Source organism: Mirounga leonina, unplaced genomic scaffold (genome assembly GCF_011800145.1).
Source record: "Mirounga leonina isolate KUSES-001 unplaced genomic scaffold, KU_Mleo_1.0 Mir_170, whole genome shotgun sequence".
Lineage (NCBI taxonomy): Eukaryota > Metazoa > Chordata > Mammalia > Carnivora > Phocidae > Mirounga > Mirounga leonina.
In genome coordinates, this window is record NW_023270433.1 from 27,249,269 (window position 1) to 27,261,002 (window position 11,734).

An 11,734-nucleotide genomic window follows, 5' to 3' on the forward strand; every position below is an offset into this window, starting at 1 on the left:
GGGATGACATAATCAGCCAGCCAGGGCTCCAGGGCTCTCAGATTCTTGCCCTGATCTCCTTAGTTGCCAGCCTCTTTCAAATTCTGCCATAGAACCTGCAGCTCAGCAGGCCCAGAAGCCTGCACCAGCAGAGCTCCTTCTTCTGGACTAGGTGTTTAACACCAGGATACCCCAGATGAGGAGATTCCAGCTGAGGGAAGTCTAAGCATCCCCCTAGAAAGGCCTGGAGCAGACTTCTGAGGACTGCCTGTTCTCTGAGTGGAGCTGCTTTCAGGAGGGGCTGGATTCCCCTGAACCAATTGTGAATTAAATATCCTGTAGCTCAAGAAGATTTGAAACTAGCTTCCAAGGAGTACAAACTACCAAACAGTGATTCAGAGACACATCTAGGTCTTTGGGGGATGTCCAGCCATACTTAGGACTGGCCCAAGTGCAACTATTTCCCCAGAGGAAAAAAAAACATCTACTTTGGAATGGCCCCCAACATTCAGGCCCCTGAATACCTTGTCCTTCAGGGCTGAGGATAGAGTATCAAAACCTGAAAAGGTTCAAAGGCCCCTAAAGGTCTCTGACGGGATGTGCAGGAAGAAAATGTTACAACTTCTATTTACATTCATTTGTATCTAATAGGCTAAAAAGGAATATACTTTAATAAAATAGGACATATGATTGGCAGTGGTACCCCCACTTGGTCCATGTGTCGCTTAAGGTGTAAGTTGTACCCTGAGGGGAGAATATACATTCCACAACTTAAAGGGGTCAACAGCTCACGCCTATACATCCCTTCAAGCCCATAGTGTGGTTCACATAGGCTTGGTTATGTGTGTTTATGAATTTGGTATCATAAAGAGTAGACTCTATAATGCCTAAATTTGTAATGACATTAGATGTGACCATATAAATCTGTTTTTTTTTTTAATTCTTATGTTAATCCCCATACATTACATCATTAGTTTTAGATGAAGTGTTCCATGATTCATTGTTTGTGCATAACACCCAGTGCTCCATGCAGAATGTGCCCTCCTCAATACCCACCACCAGGCTAACCCATCCTCCCACCCCCCTCCCCTCCAGAACCCTGTTTGTTTTTCAGAGTCCATCGTCTCTCATGGTTTGTCTACCCCTCCGATTTCCCCCGCTTCATTCTTCCCCTCCCGCTACCTTCTTCTTCTTCTTTTTTTTTTTTCTTAACATATATTGCATTATTTGTTTCAGAGGTACAGATCTGAGATTCAACAGTCTTGCACAATTCACAGCGCTTACCAGAGCACATACCCTCCCCAGTGTCTATCACCCAGTCACCCCATCCCTCCCACCCCACCCCCCACTCCAACAACACTCAGTTTGTTTCCTGCAATTAAGAATTCCTCATATCAGTGAGATCATATGATACATGTCTTTCTCTGTTTGACTTATTTCACTCAACATAATACCCTCCAGTTCCATCCATGTCATTGCAAATGGCAAGATCTCATTCCTTTTGATGGCTGCATAATATTCCATTGTATATATATATACCACTTCTTCTTTATCCATTCATCTGTCGATGGACATCTTGGCTCTTTCCATAGTTTGGCTATTGTGGACATTGCTGCTATAAACATTGGGGGGCACGTATCCCTTCGGATCCCTACTTTTGTATCTTTGGGGTAAATACCCAGTAGTACAATTGCTGGGTCATATGGTAGCTCTATTTTCAACTTTTTGAGGAACCTCCATACAGTTTTCCAGAGTGGCTGCACCAGCTTGCATTCCCACCAACAGTGTAAGAGGGTTCCCCTTTCTCCGCATCCCCGCCAACATCTGTCGTTTCCTGACTTGTTAATTTTAGCCATTCTGACTGGTGTGAGGTGGTATCTCATTGAGGTTTTGATTTGGATTTCCCTGATGCCCAGCGATATTGAGCACGTTTTCATGTGTCTGTTGGCCATTTGGATGTCTTCTTTGGAAAAATGTCTGTTCATGTCTTCTGCCCATTTCTTGATTGGATTCTTTGTTCTTTGGGTGTTGAGTTTGATGAGTTCTTTATAGATTTTGGATACTAGCCCTTTATCTGATATGTCATTTGCAAATATCTTCTCCCATTCTGTCGGTTGTCTTTTGGTTTTGTTGACTGTTTCCTTTGCTTTGCAAAAGCTTTTTATCTTGATGAAGTCCCAATAGTTCATTTTTGCCCTTGCTTCCCTTGCCTTTGGCGATGTTTCTAGGAAGAAGTTGCTTCGGCTGAGGTCAAAGAGGTTGCTGCCTGTGTTCTCCCTTAGGATTTTGATGGACTCCTGTCTCAGGACAGGACCTCAACCATTTGGAGTCTATTTTTGTGTGTGGTGTAAGGAAATGGTCCAGTTTCATTCTTCTGCATGTGGCTGTCCAATTTTCCCAACACCATTTGTTGAAAAGACTGTCTTTTTTCCATTGCACATTCTTTCCTGCTTTGTCAAAGATGAGTTGACCATAGAGTTGAGGGTCCATTTCTGGGCTCTCTATTCTGTTCCATTGATCTATGTGTCTGTTTTTGTGCCAGTACCATGCTGTCTTGATGATGACAGCTTTGTAATAGAGCTTGAAGTGTGGAATTGTGATGCCGCCAGCTTTGCTTTTCTTTTTTCAACATTCCTCTGGCTATTCATGGTCTTTTCTGGTTCCATACAAATTTTAGGATGATTTGTTCCATTTCTTTTGAAAAAAGTGGATGGTATTTTGATGGGGATTGCATTGAATGTGTAGATTGCTCTAGGTAGCATTGACATCTTCACAATATTTTTTCTTCCAATCCATGAGCATGGAACGTTCTTCCATTTCTTTGTGTCTCCCTCCATTTCTTTCATGAGTATATTATAGTTTTCTGAGTACAGATCCTTTGTCTCTTTGGTTAGATTTATTCCTAGGTATCTTATGGTTTTGGGTGCAATTGTAAATGGGATCGACTCCTTAATTTCTCTTTCTTCTGTCTTGTTGTTGGTGTATAGGAATGCCACTGACTTCTGTGCATTGATTTTATATCCTGCCACTTTACTGAATTCCTGTATGAGTTCTAGCAGTTTTGGGGTGGAGTCTTTGGGGTTTTCCACATAAAGTATCATATCATCTGCAAAGAGTGAGAGTTTGACTTCTTCTTTGCCAATTTGGATGCCTTTGATTTCTTTTTGTTGTCTGATTGCTGTGGCTAGGACTTCCAATACTATGTTGAATAGCAGTGGTGATGTGGACATCCCTGCCGCATTCCCGACCTTAGGGGGAAAGCTCTCAGTTTTTCCCCATTGAGAATAATATTCGCTGTAGGTTTTTCATAGATGGCTTTTATGATATTGAGGTATGTACCCTCTATCCCTATACTCTGAAGAGTTTTTTTCAAGAAAGGATGCTGTACTTTGTCAAGTGCTTTTTCTGCATCTATTGAGAGGATCATATGATTCTTGTTCTTTCTTTTGTTAATGTATTGTATCACATTGATTGATTTGCGGATGTTGAACCAACCTTGCAGCCCAGGGATAAATCCCACTTGGTCATGGTGAATAATCCTTGATATAAATCTATTTTATGTATTGTTTTTTGTTTTGTTTTATGCAACATAGTTGTCTTGTTATCTTTTGGCAAAGAAACTAAAAGAGTAACAGTTTTCTTTCACTAAATGACAAGTACTCCAAATTTGGTGACCTCTTCTTTGATGACAAGTAGCTATCGATAGATGCCACCTAAGAGAGATCCTCAAAAAAGATAAAGACAGTTATTGTCTCCTTTCAAGTTAAAGGTGACATTCTAACAATGAGTGAGAAAGTAACTGTTTTTTCTTTTGTTTTCTTTTATTTTTAATCCTGCTTTGGGAAAAGAATGTTGACAAATGCATGTTTTTATGTGTTTACATCATTGTCAAAAATGATATGTCTCAGACATAAACTTCTTATATCTTACACTAAAAAAAATTGAAACAGAATTCCCTAACCTATTTTAAGATCTTCCAAATGAAGAGTTTCAGTGGTTTTTTGAAACCATTTGATAAAAATTTTAAGAAGGAAAATCCCTTCTGACTCATTACAAAAAAAAAAATCGATTTTGACATCAGGGAAAGGGAGAATTTATGAATTTTAACAATACAGTCAAACAGGAAATGTTGTGAATAGGACTGAGAAATTAATACGACTTAGAAAGTGCAGCCAATGATGCACTTCCTCTGTTGGATCCACAGATCTTTTAAGAAATATTTTGCAGCTGTGATAGTCATCAAAACCAAGTATCAAAATAAAAAACACACTAAAGCTTTAATTTCTGCAACATAAAGCACTAAGTCAAAATTTTATTTAGGGGTGCCTGGGTGGCTCAGTCATTAAGCGTCTGCCTTCGGCTCAGGTCATGATCCCAGGGTCCTGGGATCGAGTCCCACATCAAGCTCCCTGCCTGGCAGGAAGCCTGTTTCTGCCTCTCCCACTCCCCCTGCTTGTGTTCCTGCTCTCGCTATCTCTGTCTCTGTCAAATAAATAAATAAAATCTTTAAAAATTTTTTATTTTATTTTATTTTTTTTTTTAAAGATTTTATTTATTTATTTGACAGAGAGAGAGATAGCGAGAGCAGAAACACAAGCAGGGGGAGTGGAAGAGGGAGAAGCAGGCTTCCTGCCAAGCAGGGAGCCCGATGTGGGACTCGATCCCAGGACCCTGGGATCATGACCTGAGCCGAAGGCAGACGCTTAACGACTGAGCCACCCAGGCGCCCAAAAAAATTTTATTTAAATGATGAAGCATATTCTATCTCATCACAATGCTAAAGCTGTTATTAATAATAATTTAGTGAGCTCTTTAATGCAGATTTTTAATTAACAAATATAATTTAAATGTTTAAATATTCCTAATTCATTTTTATTATATTTGTACAGTGTCTAGTTTGGTAAATAGTTTGTAGTGTACATGGTACCTAGTACTATATTATATTTATGTATGTTGCTTGTATGTACATATATATGTAAAGAGAGAGAGAACAACAACAACAAAATTATGTAGGAATGTCCCTGGGTCACACGCATGAGATCCAGAATAACTGGACATAGCTTTTGAACCACAACTTGAAACAGGGGCTCTGAGGCTGGCTCATCTCTATCCCTGTAGTTTTAAGCACAAGTCCTGGCTATATTGAATAAATAATAAATGAATGAAAATTTCAGTATGGCTAGAGGTTTGAATTGTTCTGATTTAAAAATAAACATTTGTTAGTTCTTTCAAAAACTGTTTTAATCCAACCACATATACATAGAGCAGTGAAATAAAATTGCAAAATATTTATGCATTTGTTAAAAAAATTCTATTCCTATTAGACCTGAAAAAAGGAGCCTGATGTGTCTGTTAGTAACCACTAGATGGCAATAGCTCTACATTACTCTCCATCTCGCTTCCTAAGGATCCTTCCTTAATGGTCTTGGAGTTAGCACAGAATGTTATCTCTGCAGATATTTGCCAAGAAAAGGTGTATCTGTTATAGGAACACTGATACTGATGTTACTAATGCAAATGTATTTCTGTGCTTGTTTCTTGTTGCATATGTCTATGACTATTACAACAGTTATCCACTAATTTGATTATCTTGGAGTAGTAAATTATCATAGCAAAATCAATAAAGAATTTGTTTTTAAGCCATAGGAGTCCATAAAGGTCTACATGTGGAAAATTTAAGATAATTGCTGTGCTTTTATATAGCATTCTGATATACTCTTTCTCCTTCGCCCTAACCTCATGGCCTTGGAATTACAGAATGAAGATATGAACACAGTTATAAATACAGATAAAAAGATGGCAGAAGTAAGAGGTCTACCCTTGCTTCTCTCCCTGGCTATTACTCTGTATTCACAAACAAGTCACCTAACTGTGACTGAGACCTGTCCAGTTTCTCTTCCATGGAGCAGATCTACAAAGAACACCTGCAAAATGCATAAGATTTTGGACAGAAAATGACAGAATTGGAGGCAAGATAATGGCTGGGCAATATGAAATGCTCTTCAGCTCAATACCTTAGGAAAATGATACAGTGAAATTTTCTTTTGAAATAGGAACAGTATTTAAATCAACGCTTTCATGAAGCTGTTCTGTTTGAATTTATTCATATAGGTGTATAATAAGGGTAGTAGAAAGAAACCATACCCAAAATTCAGGAGTTGAACTAACTAGTTTGGTCTAAAGCCCTCATAGATAATACCTAGATCTTTTAAGATGTCTTTTTCTATGAATTTATCAACTATTGGCTCTTACTGACTAAAAAATTAGGAAATGAAACTAGTTACATTAATTTTTTTTTAAAGAAACTCTTGACCTTTGAATTTGTATCTGTTTTTTTTTTTTAAGATTTATTTATTTGAGAAAGAGGGCATGAGTGGGAGGAGCAGAGGGAGAGAGACTTATCCAGCAGACTGTGCTAAGCACAGAGCCCAGTGTGGGGCTCAGTCTCACAACCCTGAGATCATGGCCTGAGCTGAAACCAAGAGTCAGACACTTAACCAACTGTGCCACCCAGGTGCCCCTGAATTTGTATATTTTTATTTCTCAAATACTTTAAGCTCTGATGGGTTCAGAAATGCAATTTTATTTTAGCATCTTCTCTCTATGCCCTGACAACTGTCTCCTGTCCTCCTCTCCCACTTTTCAGATCTTTTTGAGGGATATATATATATATATATATATTACTTATTTATTTGAGTGAGAGAGAGAGCACGAGCAGGGGAGAGGGGAAGAAGGAGAGGGAGAAGCTGGCTCCCCGCTAAGCAGGGATCCTGAGGCTGGACTAGATCCCAGGACGCTGGGCTTGATCCCAGGACCCCGGGATAATGACCTGAGCTAAAGGTAGATGCTTAACCAGGTAAACCACCCAGGCACCCCCTGAGGGCAATATTTGAAAGGAAAGGGCAAGAGAGAGCTAAAATGCAGACACCCTGAGCATTTCTAAAATTAAATAAATATTAGTGATGAAGAAGCAAAAAGTCACAGATTACTGTGATTTATTTAAGGCCACATTTGGCTGTTTTATGATGGAAAATAACAGAGTTGTTCTAACCACCCTCATGATTTCTGCATTAATTTAACTTAAATTCCATCTAAATCTAGTTATAATTGGTTTCTTCTAGAGAGAATGCTAAGAGATTATTTTGGGATTGAATCTTCTCTTAACTATCTACAACCAATTGTTGTTGAAAATTATTTTAAAAACCGACCAAATGAATTGGAATCAATGTGGTATCCCAAAAGAACATTCATTCCATCATTCAACAAGCTCACATAGAATGTCCAGTACCATGTTCTCATATGACAGAGTCCAGAGCTGGGAGGGAAAAAAAGGCAAAGTGGTCTTATTCTCATGCACCTTTTTTTTTTTCCAGGTATTAACTTTTTGGGTATCTCCTGGCTCACTTTTCTCACATCTCTTTTGCCAGAACTAGGTTTCATACCTCCTCTAGGCCAACCTCTACGAAGTGTATGGGGTTCTGTGACTCTCTTAGGTCAATCATGAACCATCCCTAGACAAGTCTGGGTACATTGTCACCTGAACAGGGATGGCGGAAAAATGTTAGTGGTAGGAGACAGTACATGGGCAGCACAGGATATAACTTTTTAGGAGAGAGGCTGGTGAGTTTGAAGAACTAACAGGTCAAGGACAAAAGTTTCTGCAGCCCTGAATGAGGTAGTATTGGAATGAATGGGAAGGTTCAAATGTATCAGAAATGGGCTAGTGAAGAGTGCATCTCAAGAACTAGACTGTGGAGGAGACTGGGAGTCTGCAGCATGGGATGACCAAGACCACAGTGTGTCCAGCCTTGTGAAGGGGGATCTATCTCCCTGTGTCATTGTTAGGAATGAGACAGGCATTTTCTTGGCACTGGATAGAAGAGAAACTCCTTTCTGATTCAGCAGGGCATTTGGTCTCAAGCACTGGATGTGGAGTTTGTATTTGTAGCCTTTTACTGAGATGATTCAGCCTGTCCCTTGGGCAGTGTTTTCATCACTGTGAGAGGGTGTGTTGGTGTCCAGTGTGCTCGCAGAATTAATCTGGAGAGTGTCATTTGTGGCTCCACCACTAGGCGAAGATCAGTGAATCCACACCAGTGGACCAAGAAGGGCAAGAACACCTGAAGTACTGACTGTTGGCAGGGAGGTTCCAGTATGTCTGGTTCACTTAGAGCCTTGGGAGACTCTGGGGCATGTACCACTGACTAGAGGGGAGTCAGAAGCCCTAGGTCCTGAAAGAGTCTTGGTATCTTCCAATATTGCAGACAAGCGTGGGAAATTTGAAATTTGAAGAACTGTTGGGACAAGGATTCCATGTGGCAACACCAATGACTATGCAAACAGCTGATATTTCTGAAGCCCTGGATGATAAGGTACCTGTGTGTCTGAAAAAAAATCAGTAAATAAAAAAACTATGGGTTAAGGGTTAAGTATGGTTGTGTAAGGGACAGATGTTTTAAAGCAAAGGATAAATTATATTCTATTTATTGTGTTTGGTCTGTGTGACTGACTCGAATCACCTTTATCAAGTATTCCTCACCAGTACCCCCCCCCTTTAAATGTGTCCTCCTCTAATGACAGCAGAAGATAAGAAGAAAATTCATTTTATAGAATGCTTTTCCCCATATGGTTCAAAGTTAAAGTGTGCCAGTGAAAACCACTTGTGTGTGATTTGGTAAGTGGACGAGAAAAGTATATATTATTCCCTAAAGACTGTCACAGGCACACACCTAGAGAGACATAAGGTCTCAACAGCTTCTCAGGGAGTAATGGGAAACCATACAACTCAGCACTTCAAACTGAACTCTCTCTAAATGTGTGTGTGTGTGTGTGTGTATAAAACACAACAGGGGACAGGAAACACAAATTAGTGTGGCTGAAGCCATTTTCCATAAATGCCTAGCCAGGTTGCATTAATTAAAATGTTTTTTAAAAAGGGAGGAAAAAAACCCATCCGAGGTTAATATAATGTTATATGTCAATTATGCCTGAATAATAAAAAAATGTGAAGTGATGACTGAATTCAACTGTGGCACTAGGAATTTGTAAATCTTTCTGGCTATGTTAGCTTTATCTCTGTTCAGTTGTCCTTTGAGACTCCCATGTCAACTTCTGATTATGGTGGCTATGAGACAGGAATAATACTTTTACAAACGTCTTCAAGGGCTGCCATCCTTTGTGAAACGAGTTGCGATCATGACAATCTATAATGGAGTGATCATCTGGAGTGTAAGTACCAGGCATTCAGAAACAAGAGAGAAAGCAGTCAGGACTGGAGTCATTAGAAAAGATTCTGGGATGGGGAAGTTGGTTTTTAAAAAAATTGTGGCAAAATATACATAAAATTTACCATCCCAACTATTTTTAAGCATACAGTTCAATAGCATTAAGAATATTCACAATAGTGTGCAACCAATCTCCAGAACTCCTTTCATTCTGCACAGTGAAACTCTATACCCATTAAGCAACAACTCCCCATCCTTCTCTCCCCCCGCCCCCCTGCACCTGCCAACCACCATTTTACTTTCTGTCTCAATGAATTTCACTACCTTAGGTAACTTACATAAGTGGAATGGTTGTCTTTTTTGTTTGGCTTATTTCACTGAACATAATGTCCTCAAGGTTCATGGTATGGGGGAGTTTTGAACAAAGCCTGTAAGAACTTATAGAATTAGGGGATAGAAAAAAGGGGATTTCAAGTAGGGAAATATAGATATTTATTCAAAATACTTTAAAATATTTAGGTTTTATATGGGAAATCTATCTATGAGAAAGAATAAGTGTGTTTTTTAAAATGCTTACCACCTGTGGTAGTAAAGGAATCATTTTATTACAATAACAAAGAAAAGAAGAAAAACATATATAAAACACAAATTTAAAAATTGGAAGAAAATTGACAAAGTTACTGTTAGAGGTGAAGAGTTTAAGGACTCTGTTTCGTCAGTCACTGTATATCAAAGAGGCAGAAGTGAAATCATGCTGTAAATAATTGGAATACTATTAATGATGCTTACATGTAATCTCCAATTGTGAACCCTATATTGAACTAACTTATAGGTTATTTTCATTACCTTCATAGATATTGGTAACCAAGGGAAAGTGTAATAAATTTTTAAAAAGTAAATTACTTGATTTCCACATTAGGATAAGATCAATTAGCCATTTCCAGCTTCAGGTTCTCAAAAGAGACAGGTAGAGCTATGAAAAGAAACCAAGAATAAGTCAGAAGTCCTGCTTCTGATTAGCTGTAGGTCTTTGTGCAAAGCACTTTCCTCCTTTGCTTCATTTGCTTATCCATGAAATGGGAAGAAAGATATATAAGGTCTTTTTCAAGTCCAACATTCTGAGACATTATGCATATGATTTTCACTCAGATAAAAGGAAACCAAATGTTAATATTTATTTGGCAAGTGTTTTTCTCGATGGTGTGTCTGAGGAAGGTCCTGTACTAGTTGGTGAGGATGGACATGTGAAGAAGTTATAAATTGGGGACCATCCAGCTATGTTTGGAATGTTTAAGGGAAACTTTATAGGAAAAAACTTTTGACCTAGGTCTTGAAAAATCACCTAATATATGCAAAGAATAAATAAACATATCCATTATTTTTTCCCCAATGAGTAATTTATGATTCTCAGAATACATTGCACAACTCCCTTTCATGCTACTAGGTTCCTCTGATGATTTTAGAACTAGAGAAAGAAAGCAAGTTATTTCATCTGAGAAGCCACCCCACTGCGCCAAAGCGTATAAAATAGAGATTGATGTTATAAAGGAAGATAGGAGTGCAAGAAAACAGGAATCAAGTAGAAACTGAAAATTTTGAAAAATCACCTGGAGTTAAAAGATCAAAAGAGGAAACATAGTAGTGATAGCTTTGAAGGTTAGCCATTGATAACTCAATGCTTTGCTGTTCCTAATGGGTCCTTACAGACACACCAAGGGAGAGTGGTAGAGATGGGTGGTAAAGGATGCTTAAACTCTAATAAGTTTCATCTTATCACAAAGGAACATAATTTCCATTTCAACGAGAACTAGAAAAGGCATTTATTCCATAAATAAGCATCTAGGATATTATGTAGTACTAACTAGGGAAATAAACCTAAAGAATATTTCAAGAAATTTTGGAAAGTTCTTGACTATGTGAGTGAAAGCCCCCAGACAAATATGAAATCAATTCCGAACTCTTTGACTTAATAGCTGAGACACCTTGACAAGTCAGTTATTTTTCTGAGCCTCAGTGTCCTTAGTTGTAAAATGACACCAATAGTAGTATTCTGCAACAGCGAGTAGCTATGAAAATTAAATGGGATGAGGATGAAACACCCATCCCAGGGTCTAGTGTACAAGAGATAGCCAGTAAATGCTATTTCCCTCCTCTCTCCCTGGAGTAGTGCCTAGCTTACACCAACCTGGCCGTACCAGTTAGGGTCCAATCAGGATATAAAAACCACACGGTGATTTTAATAAGTTTAACAGAAAGAATATTAACAATAACAGGGAATTGGAGTAACAAGGAAATTGATGGTAAGAAGTAAAGAGAATTCTAAAGACTATAGGAATGGCAGATAGAAGGAGTAGTCATTACCACTGGGGGTATGATAGAACTTTCAAGAAAGAGCACCCGCCATCCCTCATTCCTGTGGCTGAGATTCAGATATTGTTGAAGAGACTGAGGCTGTTGGTCACCAGTGCTAGTCGCCAACTGTGCACGGCAGGAGGAGCCAGTTGCTGAAGACATCTGGGCTATAGAATCCT